We start from the raw sequence: 13,365 nt of genomic DNA, 5'->3' as shown, positions 1-13,365 counted from the left end.
CGCACAATGCACTTGTTTGCTAATTAATACGGCCCTTTCTTTGCGACTGGCAAGTAAGTGAGATTACTTGAGTTATTAAAAAATAAGGAGGACCTCAGATTGTAAGGAGGACCATATAATTATCTAGCTGGCTGCTGTCCCCTGTTGCTAGCCTGGGATATTAATTATTTTCCTGCTGATTCAGAGGGAAGATAGCCAAGCTGTGAATCAGCCCTGCCGCTTCTTGCAACACCTGTCTTTTCCCTAGATCTCCTCTCCAAATCCCAGCCAGGTCTGGCAGCGCTTCGTTAATGAGATCAGGCATAATTACAGCACGAGCCGGTAGGGCTGCAGTCAGGAGAGAATTGGAGTAACTGCTTTTCCTTCCGCATTGCAAAACAGAAAATGCTAACTGTGAGCTGGATATATTTTTCTCCGAAAGACAGATTAACAATTGCTTTTTTGCAGGATCAGAGGGTTCCTGGTTCCTCCTCTGTTGCTCTTCCCACGTACCGTGCAATGCCAACTCCTTTAAAAAAAACACTGAGAATCTGAAACACAAAAATGAGCCCAAATTCTCTACTCATGTACACTGCCCAGCAGGCAAGACATGCATCTTTGTGTGAGTGAAAGTAGATATGACACAGATTTAATGAGGCAACAGCTTCTTGGCAGCACCACAGGTCTGCTCAGAAACTGTATCGTTATTCATTTACTTGAATAATGCAGTCGTGTTGTACAGAAGAGGGGGGAAAGCTGTCTGGAGGGCTTTGAAAAAAAACATAGCTAACTCAGCAGGGTTTGCTGAAGCTTAGATGGGCCTTGGGCATACCGCAGTTTTGGGGTTGATGCAGAAGCCTTCCCAGGAACCCTCTGAAGATTTAGGGGGGCCTCAACACTATGTATGCAATGCCTGAGCCTGCTTGGGTGTGCTGGTTTTGACTGGGATAGAGTTAATTTTCTTCGTAGTAGCTAGTATGGGGCTGTGTTTTGGATTTGTGCTGGAAACAGTGTTGATCACACAGGGATGTTTCAGTTGTTGCTGAGCAGTGCTTACACAGAGCCAAGGCCTTTGCTGCTTCTCACCCCACCCCACCAGCGAGTAGGCTGGGGGGGCACAAGAAGCTGGGAGGGGACACGGCTGGGACAGCTGACCCCAACTGACCAAGGGGATATTCCAGACCATAGCGCGTCATGCTCAGCATAGAAAGCTGGGGGAAGAAGAAGGAAGGGCGGACATTCGGAGTGATGGAGTTTGTCTTCCCAAGTAACTGTTAAGTGTGCTGGAGCCCTGCTTTCCTGGAGATGGCTGAACACCTGCCTGCCCGTGGGAAGGAGGGAATGAATTCCTTGTTTTGCTTTGCTTGCACACATGGCTTTTGCTTTACCCATTAAACTGTCTTTATCTCAACCCATGAGTTTTCTCACTTTTACCCTTCTGATTCTCTCACCCATCCCACCCAGGGGGGAGTGAGCAAGCAGCTCTGTGGGGCTTAGCTGCTGCCTGGGTTTAAACCACGACAATCAGCTACACAGACCATTTAAAATTAGTGTCACATTCTCCTCAAGATTTATGATTGAGACATCCCTGTTCTCTAAAACTTTGAAAAAGAGGGGACTCAAGGCACGCAAGATGCCATTGGTATTGTTGTCATCTGTATTACTGGTGTGTGAGGGGAGTGGCTGCACAACGCAGATGGTAACCAGCAGTCTCATCAGCAGTGCTGGATAACTGCTGCTTTTCCCAGTATATGATAAAAAGGTGTATCCAGAGCTTTTAAAATGATGGTTCAGTCCGTTTTACAAACTGGCAGCAACAAAAAACTACTGGTGTCAAAGATCTCTCTGAAAAAAGTATGTCTGGGAACATCTCCTTCTCCTACACACTCATTTTGGCTACAGTACAGTATTTTCCCCCAAAATATAAAACTTGCAGAGGAGGAAGGGGCAGAAGCCAATCGCTAGACACTGCAAGGAAAGAGGATGATTTCTGAGCATGCACTGAGGGGCTGTACCCAAGTCAAGGCTCTTGTGGACTCCCAAACACAGCAGCTGAATTATGGTTCAGGGGTTAGACGAGGATGCTGAGCAGTCCCTTGCTGCTGGGGTTTACACGAAGAATTACATCGCTGTTGTTTTTTCCCCACACCCTCGGCTCCACCTTTCCAGCCAGTCTGTACTGCAGCAAATAAATCTTGATTGTGCTAATGGTTTTATGCTTGCCTAGTGTTTGAAGCTAAGCCCGGATGAAGCTGACATGTAGAGGTGACCTCTCTAATTAATACTCAAACAACTTCCCCGAGCTCTGTAATCGGAGACAGTCGGAAGCAAAGATTGGAGTTGGCTTCCTCACCAACTGGAGGAGTCAGCACAAGTGCTGGAGTTGCTGCACGCTGATGTTGGGGACAAGGTTAGGCTGATAGGCAATACGTAGAAGGAAATACCCTAGAAGCCTCCAGGACATGTCCTAGAGATGTTCCTTACTGAAGGAGAGTAGGTTGTAGAGTGAAAATATCTGCCTTGGAAACGGTGGGGAAATTCCTAGATGACAAGTTCTCATGGGGTGAGAGTGATGGAAACATGGTTTCTGGTGCAGGGGGGTGAAGGGACTCTTGGGACACATGGCCACCATGGCAAATTATCCTCAGCCCCCCTGAAACCTCCATTTCCTTGAAATGCAATGGGTGTGAGTGGCCAACCCACAGGTCCTGGTGGGTGTTGGAGGTAGCTCAGTCAGAAATACATCGCACAAAATGAGTAAATCCCTGGGGAAATTTGTCCTTTCAGATCCACTGGCTACTCATCTTACTGTCTTGTCTCGTAGGGAATCATCTGAGTCATCTTTGGCCCTGTCTTCTTCTGGGAGCTTTGCTCTACATACATGGTAGCAAGGACTTGGTCAAGGGTGTGTCCATGAGGTCCAAGGTTTGCCTGCTCCTCCTCCCCAGAGCTGGCCACTCCAAAAGCCAAGGAGGGCAGTCCAAAAGCGACATCTGAGGATCACCGTCTGGACGGACAAAGTCTCTTCTGACACAGGAATCAGGTAGTGTTTTGATGTATCTACACATTATAAATGGGCAGCACTGTTAGGCGACTGGGAAACAAAGAGAAACTCAAAACACAGCAGAGTTTTCTAAAATTTGCTTAGGAAAAGCAAATCCTGCCTTTCTGAGAGTCCTTCAGAAACAAGCCACCAGTTTGCACAGCGAGCATGACTGGAAGCAGAGGGAAGCTGTCATCAAGCAAAACTCGGTCTCAGTTACACCAGTGTAAATCTAAAGTTATTCCACCCATCCCAGCGTTGACTTAGGCTTGTGAAGCCATGATCAGAAGTTGTCCTAATATCACAACAAGCTGCTTATCTGCAAGAAGAGTAGTGTGGAAGAGCTTTGATGTGCAGCTCTGCCTTGCCCAGCTCGTTGTATGCTCTTGGGCACTGCTGGAAACGGGAGCTTCAGATGTCTGTCTGCTGGGGGCTGAAGGCAGAGGGGAAAAAAAACCCTGTAATTTTTTTGTCTCCGGGTTGAAGAAGAGAACCAGCAGGAAAATTGCCTAAAAAGCTCTTGGCAGGACAGTTTGGAGTCAGCATTTGTTAGGACGGCTTCTGACCTGTCATAAATAAAGAGCAGCTGAGAGGACAGCAGTGCCATTTGCTTCTTTCCTTCCTCTCTGCTCCAGGGAACGTGGGATTGCTGGCAACCCGCTTGTTTTCCAAACCATCTTGCTTCTCAGTGTGGACAACCCCATGGAAAAATCTGACTGAACTCCTATAACGCCGTCTGCTCCCAAGCAGAGGCGCATCCCTGCCAAAGCAGCTGAGCCCTGGTCCCCTCCAGCTGGGTGGTCATGGCTGAATGATGACCAAAGTTCTGGAGGGGTTGTGGCCAGGAGACAGTGTTGACTTCTAATTGCTCCAGTGCTGCTTGTGCCATGAGAAACCCTGGCAAGGTGGGAGCTCTTGGCCACTGCTTTTATCTGCTGATGTCTCAGGGTTTGGCAGAGGGCAGCGTCCGTAGGTTGTCACTGACCGACCCCCACCTGGTCCTGGCATCCCACTGGGGTTTCAGGAAAGATTTTCTTCTTTTCACTTGAGGAACATAAGGGACATGGTGCTGGAAGTTGTTATCTCCTTGTTTTCTATATTAGTCAACAAAAGGATGGATGGCAGGTAAGATGGAGGTGTACCCTTGGCTGTTACTCAGTTCTCTGCTATTCTTGGGTCCATCAGCTTATGTCTGGAAGCCTTGAAAATTTGAGGGTTTCTCTGCTCTCTTGGGAAGATGGGTTCAGGCTCTTTGAAAGCCCAGGAATAGAGGGGCCATGTCACGCTTGGCTCCTGGAGCCCAGAAGGAATTATGGTGGGTTAAGAGGGTGGGAAATGCTCACATCTGCATTCTCCAAGCTGCCCTTTAGGTGGTATCTCCCCATTCTGCACGGCACTTTAGCTGTTCAGCCACCCGGCTGCAAACTCAGCTGGGGTTTAGCCAGGACGCTCGCCCCAACCTCATCTCCTTAAGTGCAGATTACCCCGAAGTGCTGCAGGGCTGGGCTGGCACGTTTGAGTTCAATATTGCAGCACATCCCTAGACCAGGCTTTGCAACACCATCTTTTTTCAGCACTTGGGCATTTTCTTCTGAAGTCGCTTATTCATAAGCAGGTGAGTACTCACATAGGAGAGCAGATCGATGCGGGATAGGAAAGCTGTGAGCGTTAGCCCAGCTCTCTAATTATGCTCAGACGGCCAAGGGACTGGGGACCCCGTTTCCCACACTTGTGTCACCCCCCAAGGAGGAGCATTCAAGGAGGATTCAGGATAGGGGAGAAGAGTAAATGCTCAAGCAGCCCCGTGCTGCCAGAGCTTGGTTTGTGATACCCGAGTTCCCTTCTGTAGATATAATCATGGGTAACCTTTCCTCTGCTGGTTTACCTTGCTAGCTTTTCAGGGGAAGGCCAATCTCTCTGGGCCACAGCTCTCACTCTGATCTCAGCTGCAACATCAACTCTCTCCTCCAGTATAAACCCTGATGTCATGTTTTCATTCCTTTTCAAGCAAGCTTCTTGCTGGTTGACTTTTTTCTTGCTTAATAGCAGCCGGCCCATTAAAAAGCTGCCTGATTTGTGACTGTGCAGAAGCAAGCGCTGATACAGACAATTAAGTGGAGAATTTAATGGTATGGATTTCCCAGCAGAGTTATCAATTAGCACGAGCTGTTTGCCAGCCGGCCGCTGTGCGGATCACGGCGTGGGCGCATCCCGAACCGCGGCGGATGCGTTCACCAGGGCAGGGGGGCAGAGGGTGGGTTTCATCAGGGCTTATGATTTCCACCTCTCATTTTATGAATAAATAGGGGGAAAAAATGGGCCTTTTGATGAAAGGTTATGATACAGACCTTTGGATGGAAAGGTCTCTTCTGGTCAGGTACTGCTATCATTAAAGACCTGGCTGCCATGATCATGCTGCTCTCCTATGGAAGGTCATGCAGTAAGCTACAAGGTGTGGATTTGTTGTCTCCTAGTGACTCCAGGTCATTCCTGCCCAGTTTAGTAACTGATTTTCCTACCTTAGCTGGTCCATAGTAGTGCACGGTGGAGAATGGAAAGGGAGGAGATGCCTGATATTAGGGAGCTCTTAAACTAGGAGGAAAAGGATACTGCAAGGTCTAATAGCTGCAAGAAGATGCTGGCGAAGTTCAAATGGGAAGTGAAACACAAGTATTAACAGAAAGGATATGCACCTACTGGACCATCTGCCAAGAGAGGTGGCAAAATCTCGGGCAAGGACCTGTCTGCACAAGCAACCAAAGTATCTCAGATGCCCTCTGAGACCTCAACCCCTGCTAAGCAACTCCCCAGCTGCTGCCCAAGCATCTTCGTGGAAGGAGCATCACCAAGTTCAGCCCCAAGATGGGCTTTGTAAGGGGGAACTCCCTGGCCCCTGCCTCAGGGGGCTCCACAGGGTCTCCGGGAGCATCACAAGCCTTTCAGTAGCCTCAACTTCTCCGTCGTGGTCAAGGACAGCAATTTGGCTTCTCATCCGAGAGCTGCTTCTGCCAAAAAAACGAGAGGAGTTGCTATAGTTTCCCTTTTCGTTACCAACTGCTGGTCCTTTGGTCGCAATGACCCCCATAAATAAAACAGCTAATTAACACCCTTCTCCTCCCACCAGTGATTGACTATGACCTTGAGTGACCTTGCTTAATTTAACTTTCTCAACCAGCTATTTTTGACAGCGAATAATTTAACATCCTTGTGACCCCAGTCTTGTCTCTCTCCTGCCAACTGGCTCTGCAGTTTAAATGAACAGCAATAAATAAATACATATCTGCAGAGGGACCTAAATGACTGCCATTACTGGAGCATCTGAAGGCCTGCTTAAATAAATCAAGTGAGTAGGAGATTATGCTGCAATCATGTGGAGAGGGAAAAGAGAGAATACATTACTGGTATTCCAGAGGCTGCAACCAGGGCAAGCAACTTTGTAAAATTCAGAAAAATGCTGTTTAATTCAAGTGCAGATGGACCACAGGAGGAATCGTAGTAGGCTCATTTCTTGGTATCTTCAAAGAGCAGCAGAAGACTGCAGGCTGCTGGGATCAACGGTGCTCAGATCGCTCTCACCAGGCAGCTCCTGCATTGGGGATGGGGCCGTCGCCGGTTGCTCCCTGCATCTCCGCGGCAAGAAAATGAGAATATGGGCACCAGCCGCCCACCTGCAGCCATTTTCTCACTTTTCTCCCCCAAATGTGCCTTGGAGGGGGAGAGCTGGCCTCGTAGGAGCAGGGGTGGCAGGACTGGGCGGTTCTCCACCTCCCACCAGCCGGGGCAGGCAGACCCTCACCCTGAACCACCCCAGGACCAAACCTCACCTTGGAGGTTCCCCGCATGAGCAAGAACAACAAATTGTTCCCAGGAGGGAGGAAAACCTCAGTAAGCCATCTGCTTTGAAATCCTAGAAGGAATAATGAAATCCTATTTGTTGGAGGAATCACCGCCTGCAACTTTCCTCCTCCACTTTGCCTTTTACCTTATTCTTACTTATTTTCAGGTTCTAAAGCGTTGCTGTTGCTTCCCCCCTCCCTGTGCAGCCCTCGCATCACCCCCGTCACCGCGGCCTCATTTGTATCACGCTGAGGAGCAACGAAGCGTCGTTACATATCGTATTTACGTAATTTTCCTTCCCCTGCTGAGGCTGAAATCGAAAATGCAACTAAGTTAATCGGCGAGATCTGGGCCTGCAACGAGAGCGGGCTCGGGCTCCACGTCCCTGCGGGGAGATGGGAGCGGCTGGGGACCCGCTCGCTGCCTTAATTCGGCGGAGGAGCTTTTCCCTAATGTTTTCCAGCTGGTTAACAAAATAAAAGCCAGGCCCCCACTGCTGATTCATCTCAAGGGTGAGCCCATTTTCTCTTGTTTTTCATTTTTCCTTCCTCTTAATCCCTTCGTCCGGCGCTGCACAGCATCACCCATCCACCCCTGGGGATGACAGACTCCCCCATGTGCCCCCCGGTCCCCACATCCCCAGCAGTGGGGTGCTCCCCCTAAGCAGCTTTGGGGTCACATAGGTGAAACGGTGCAATAGGGATTTACCTATTTACCTCCATTGCTGTTAAAGCAAGCCCACGGCCTCTAACTAAGTGGGCAGGAGGTATCTGTAGCAGGGGGAGGAATGATGGATGATGATATTAATTAATTAACAGTGACGGAGTGTCTCTCCATTTAAGCACATCGCAAATCAAAACGGGCTCCATGCTCTCCCTGCCCTCCCAGGGAGCAGCAGCAGCAGCAGCCATCCCTGCCCCAGCCTGCCTGGTAGCCGGTTTTAGGGCCATTACTGATGATTTTGGGCTTGGGGTTGGAGACCTGTGTAGGATCTACTCTTCCCCTTTACAAACATTCAGAAACTGAGGGTTTGTCTTTTTTTTTTCCCCCCCTTTTTTTTTGGTCTTTGCCGTTTGCTGCTGGAGTTTCCCACCGTGGTTAGGGTGATGGTTCAGCACTGCGCAGGGCCAGGCTCTGGTCCTAATACGGGGTCCTAATATGGGGTCCTAAATATTAGGACCCCCTAAACCCACAGGGTTTTAGGGTTTTTTTCCTTGGTGATTTTTGATGAGGGGAGAGAAAAGGGGTGCGTGAAATGGGACCCTTGCACTGACCTGGTTTTGAGCACAACCAGGTCACAGCAGCCCCAAGATCCGTGGGGGAGAGGGGAAAGCAAGCAAAGAGAAGGAAAACATTAGAAAGTGGCTTTTGCTGCCAAAGAAAGCATTCGTGGAACTACAGGTTTTTGGCTTTCCTAGTCCTTCAACTAATAAATGAATTAAAATAATTGTAACACAAATATTGCATGAATTGAATAAGTAATGAAATTATCATAAAATTAACAGGAAAATACTGAGAACCTTAATATGAAAAGTCCAGAAGGGTTTCAGATAATAAGAAACTTGAGGAAAGGGCTGGCCCTAGAGGAGGTGAATCACCCACGTGGTTCGTGGTGACCACGTACAGCTGCAGGTGACACCTCGGTGGGAACAGGAGCTCGTGCCAGGCCAACGCTGCTCCAGGCACGGCCCCCTTTCTAATTTTATCACTGAAATTTCACTGCATTACCGCAAATGTGGCAAGCAGACGTCTTCGAGCTTTCACTCTGTCGCTGGCAGGCAGCAGCTAACCTTTAGCCTTGTTTTTTTGTTGTCTGAAAGAGTCTGATCGCCCATAATTTTGAATGGGAAAAGTTTATTCCCATCATTTACAAATGTTTTCTTTAATTGTGCTTCCCTTGCCATCTCTTTTTGGCCTAATTCACGATAAACCCTGAATACTGCCAATAGAGCTTGCGTGTCAAGTCAGAGCATCAGACCAGAGCTGCCCATGACAGAGGGTCTGTAAAACCCCACCGGCTCCTTCCCGCTCTGGGGGATGCACTTTTGGGTGGGTCATGTTTATTTTTCCCCTCTTGGACCTATATTTGCCGCCTGGGAATGTATGTTTTCCACCGCGAGGGCACAGCAGGTCCAGCACCTCGGCCCCATCACCAGCCCCACGACACCCATTGCATGCCCACCTCCGTGGGTGTGCAGGGGGGCCAAGCTTTTGAACCCCCCCCCGCCCCCCCCTCAGTTTCCCTCTTGTAAAACAGAAAAGGGGAATAACTTTGGTCTTGGGCTGGAAAACACATTTCCTTCAATCCCAGTGATCCTGCCCCACATCACTCCTGACTGGGGATGGCCTCTTTGCACCCAAATCCTGCGGCCCCTGATGACTCTCCCCTGCACTCTCCATGGGTGATGTCCTCATGCCCCCCTGCTGCCCGCTGCCTGGGGGGCCCTGGTGGGCCGTGCCCAGCTGGTGTTGATGCACGGTGCTCCAGTTTGCCCAGTTCCCACCCCTGGTGCTGGGTCCCAGGCAGAGCCAGTGGGACCTTGTCCCAGTATTCAGTGCCAGGGCAATGCTGGTCCCAGTGCTGGTCCAAGTGCCAGTGCCTGGGGGGTCCCGGCGGCTGGTGCCAGTGCCCAGGTGATCCAGGCACTGGTCCCAGTTCCCAGTCCCCAGCTGGTGGTGTCAGGTGCCTGGGCAGCCCCAGTTCCCCATCCCAGTTCCCCATCCCAGTTCCCCATCTGGGTGCTGCCAGCCCCCCGTTCCCGGTGACGGGCCCATTTCCCAGATGATCCCAGGTCTCGGTGCCTGGGCAACGCCGGTCCCAAATCCCGGTTCCCAGTGGACTTCCCAGTTCACCAGACTGGTCTCCAGTCCCCGGAGCTCAGGTCCTGGACCAGCGCCAGCCGCTGCCGCTCCCATTTCCCACGGCCGGGCGGTGCCAGTCCCAGTTCCCAGCCGTGAGGGGTGCCGGGTCCCGGTGCCGGTTCCCGGTGCCGGTTCCCCTTCCCGGTACCGGTCCCAGCGCAGGCGCGGCGCCGGCGGCCGCTGCCCGCCCCGTCGGGGCGGTGCTTGGGGCGGGGGGGGGGGGCGAAGCGCTGCGGGCAGCGGCGCGCCCGGAGCGGCGGCACCGGCCACCGGCATCGGGCAACGGCACCGGCGACGGGCGGGTAAGGCGAGCCCCGGCCCCGGGGAGGCGGGGGCCGGCTTCTCCCTGCACCCCCCGGCTGCTGCTCCCTCCGCGGGGAGGCAGCTCCGCGCCCTGCCCGGGGGTCCAGCCTCCCTCGGGGGGATGCTCCCTCGGGGGGATGCTCAGGGCACCTGTGGCTTTGGGAACCGGGGGTACCTGCATTGCAGGGTGCGTGTGCGTGTAAGATAACGTGGGGGCAAAAAAAGCCAAAAGCAAGCGCCCGCCTCCTCCCCTGCGCTGCCGTGCTTGGAGCACCTTGCTGCCCTTGCCTTTAAGCGAGCGCGGGCGTGAGGTCTGGGTTTTGGGGATGCTGGAGGTCGGGGTGCTCGGGGCCGGAGTATCTGGAAGTCGCGCCCCGGGTGGTTAAAGCCCCGCAGCTGCTCCGGGTCCGGGTTGTTTTTGCTGGCGGAGCCAAGCTGGACAGAAACTTTTAGCAGCGAGGCCTCGCGGAGACCGGCGCTGGCTGGAGAGCGGAATTTCTGCACTGGGAAAAAATCCTGAGGTTTCAGTATCGTTCTTTGTTCCATTTTTGGGGGGACAAACCCAAGGGCTTTTAGGAAGTTGCAGGGAAAGTTAAGGCGAGAGAGAGAGCTCCTGCCGCCGGGGCAGGCCAGGCTGCTTCTGGGGTGCTGGAGACTGAGGTCTTTTCGGGTTTCCAGGCAGAGATATGAATCTGGATTTCCCGTATCCCGGGAGTGGGAGGCACCATCCCTTTTTCCCTTTCTTCCTGCCCTGAAAAATGTTCTTTTGGACCTGAGAAACCAGCCTGGTGCTTTCTGGTGGAGGGTGTCCCATCAGAAGTGGCTCTGGTCCTCTGTCCCTCGTCTCCCACTCCCGTAGCTGCCAGGTGAGCCTGGGCTGCTTGCCTGGCCCTGCAGATCCACCCGCGTGCAATGCTTGGATTTATTACCGATTATTTATTACCAATTATCATTACATTTCTGCCTGGGTGCTGCGTTAGCTCTGAGCTTGGTGGGGCGTGCGGGCAGACGTGGCAAATGGAGATGAAAGCAGGACAGTGAGCGCGGCGGGTAGCGGAGGATGCTGTTAAACCCTCAGCTGCTTTTCTTGCTGCATCCAGCAAGGACCGTGCTGCAGGCTTTCCCCGGGGCGCCTTTCATCTCCATCCACTTTCACATCTTAGGCGGCTCGGATCCTCCTCCCAGGCTCAGCCTGGTGTCCAGGTGTGCTGAACTGGTGTTATACTGGGGTGAGGGCAACACAGGGTCCCTGCAGCTGCATCTCCCACCCCACGCTCTGCACATGGGTGGTGGGTAGCCCAAGGCAGATGGCAGAGAGCCTGCCTAGCCATGCTGCTTGGGCCAGCAGTGAACTGAGGAGGGGCAAGCTTACGGATGCAGGGGAGAGCAGGTATCACCTGTTGGGAGCATCCTTGGGGCTGCAAGAACTGGGGAGGGGGAAAAGCAGCAGAGCCAGGCATGGAAGGAGGAGCTGGGGCCTGATCCGGGTGCTCACCACTTAGCTCCCGCTCAGTGCGATGTCTTGCTACAGTCACAACCTGTCCTGCTGGTGCGATCCATTTCCCCGCTGCCCTTCCCAGGAACATAGGCTGCCTCCTACTTATTTAAGTATTTCTTTAACGCGAATCGGCTGGGGTTCAGCTCCAGCCCATGAGCCAGGCAGCAGGGCTGTACAACCCAAGAGGGACCGATGGATGCTCTTTAAGTGACCCTCCACCCTTGGGAGCTGGATGTGAGGTCTAAATCCCCCCCCGCAACGGGTGCGTGTGTACAAACACTGCTGCGTGCGTGGGGGCTGGCTTGCTCAGTGTCTGGCGCTTGCCAGGAGTGGTGAGCCAGAAGTGGTTGGGAAAAGCTTTCTCGTTGGCAGTAGAGTTGAGGATCAAGGCGTTAGTGAAAGGCAAAGCAGGTTTTGAGGAAGGCAGTGGAGCTTGCTGTAGCAGGCCCTGCTCAGAATAGAAATCAAACCCCTTTGTCATGTCCTAGGGACACCTCGTGTGACATGCAGAAGCAATAATCCTGTCTGCAAAGCGGTGACACATAAAAAAGGGGCAAAGTGACATGACCAAGGCACTCGGGAAGTTCGTGGCAGGGTCAAGTCCAACCCTGCTCTCTGCCACCAGCTCCCCATCCTTGCCTGCTCTGGTAAGAAATGACTTAGGCAGGGCTTTGACATGGCCATGAGCCCAGCAAAATCCCTGCTCGGCTGCTGTCTCCCGCACAGCGTTGTCTGTTCCAGGGAGCGCTTTCAGCTGTTGATGGATGCCCACGGAGAACTGCCGTGGGCATCCTCAAGCCCCCGGGGTGGAGGGAGGTGAAAACCCAGGACTGTTACCGTGGGGTGCTGTGCTGGACCAACCTGTAGCTTTGCTCTCATTTTTAGGCAAAGGAGATGCTACAGGTCTCCCTTACCTGGACTTGATGGGGCTCTACACACTTAGTGCATGTGGGAGTATGTCAGTGGAGAAGACTTCTGCCGGGGGCTAGGGGAGGTGGCAAAGGGCACTGCTGGAGAGATTAACCCCATGCAGGAGGGCTTAAATCTACTTAAAGCCTCGAAGGGAAGATCTGAGCTCATTCTCATTTTTCATGCCAAGATTCGCCTGCGACACCAAGCTGAGAGGCACCATCCGTATGGGGTGGATGAGGTGCTCGGCCAGAGGGAACCAGCTGACCTCCAGGATGCGTTGCAGGGTGTGGGGGTGTCCCTAGGCCATATATCGGGCCATACAGCGAGGTGCTGTATGGCTGTTCTTTGTGCTATGTTTGGAGGTTGAATCACGTTGGGATGGCAGAGACCGGGGGGTTGGGGGCTGGTTTGGTTCCCGGGTGCCTCTGGGAGGGTTGCAAAAAGGCGAGGGGAACCAGGCAAAGGGTGCTGGTGGGACAAGGGTAGGGAAGAGTTAACGTGGAAGGACCAGGCTCTGAGATCTGGTGCTTGAGAGGGATTAACTCAGCCTGGAGCAGGTGCAGGGAAACAGGGCTGTGAGGCTGATCAGAGGGATGGAGAGCTATTATACTGGAGGCTATAAAAGCCCAGCGAAACAAAGGCGGAGAGGGGATGTGCTTGCTGCCTATAAATACATCCAAAGAGTGAACACCAGGGAGGCAGAAGAGCTATTTAAACTGGAGAACAGTGTTGGTGTTGGGGACAAATGTGTGTGAATTCATTCAGTTTAGCTTGGGAAGCTTATCTAGAGGCTCTGCAACTGCATCCCATTGGAGGAGGGTAAGAGAGTGTTAATTAGGGCACATCACCTCTCTTCTAAGGTGCTGGACTGTAATATAAAGAGGATTTGGGGCTTGTCGAGGTAGGAGGCCAGGACTCTCTGGTCCAGGCA

At 52.5% G+C, this 13,365-nt stretch overlaps 1 protein-coding gene across 2 annotated transcripts in view; it reads left to right on the top strand.

The window, feature by feature from the left end:
• Positions 1-9,943: 9,943 nt before the first annotated feature.
• The window catches only part of CAPN5 (calpain 5), a 57,867-nt gene continuing 54,445 nt past the window's right edge, over positions 9,944-13,365 (top strand). For both annotated transcript variants that reach the window (XM_075491233.1, XM_075491232.1), the window contains exon 1: positions 9,944-10,023. The gene's annotated coding sequence lies outside the window, so the exon portion shown is untranslated. The remainder of the gene's footprint in view (positions 10,024-13,365) is intronic.

This window comes from Mycteria americana, chromosome 1 (assembly GCF_035582795.1).
Source record: "Mycteria americana isolate JAX WOST 10 ecotype Jacksonville Zoo and Gardens chromosome 1, USCA_MyAme_1.0, whole genome shotgun sequence".
Taxonomy (NCBI): domain Eukaryota; kingdom Metazoa; phylum Chordata; class Aves; order Ciconiiformes; family Ciconiidae; genus Mycteria; species Mycteria americana.
Note: the sequence above shows the minus strand (reverse complement) of the source record. Positions and strands in the feature narration are given on the sequence as shown.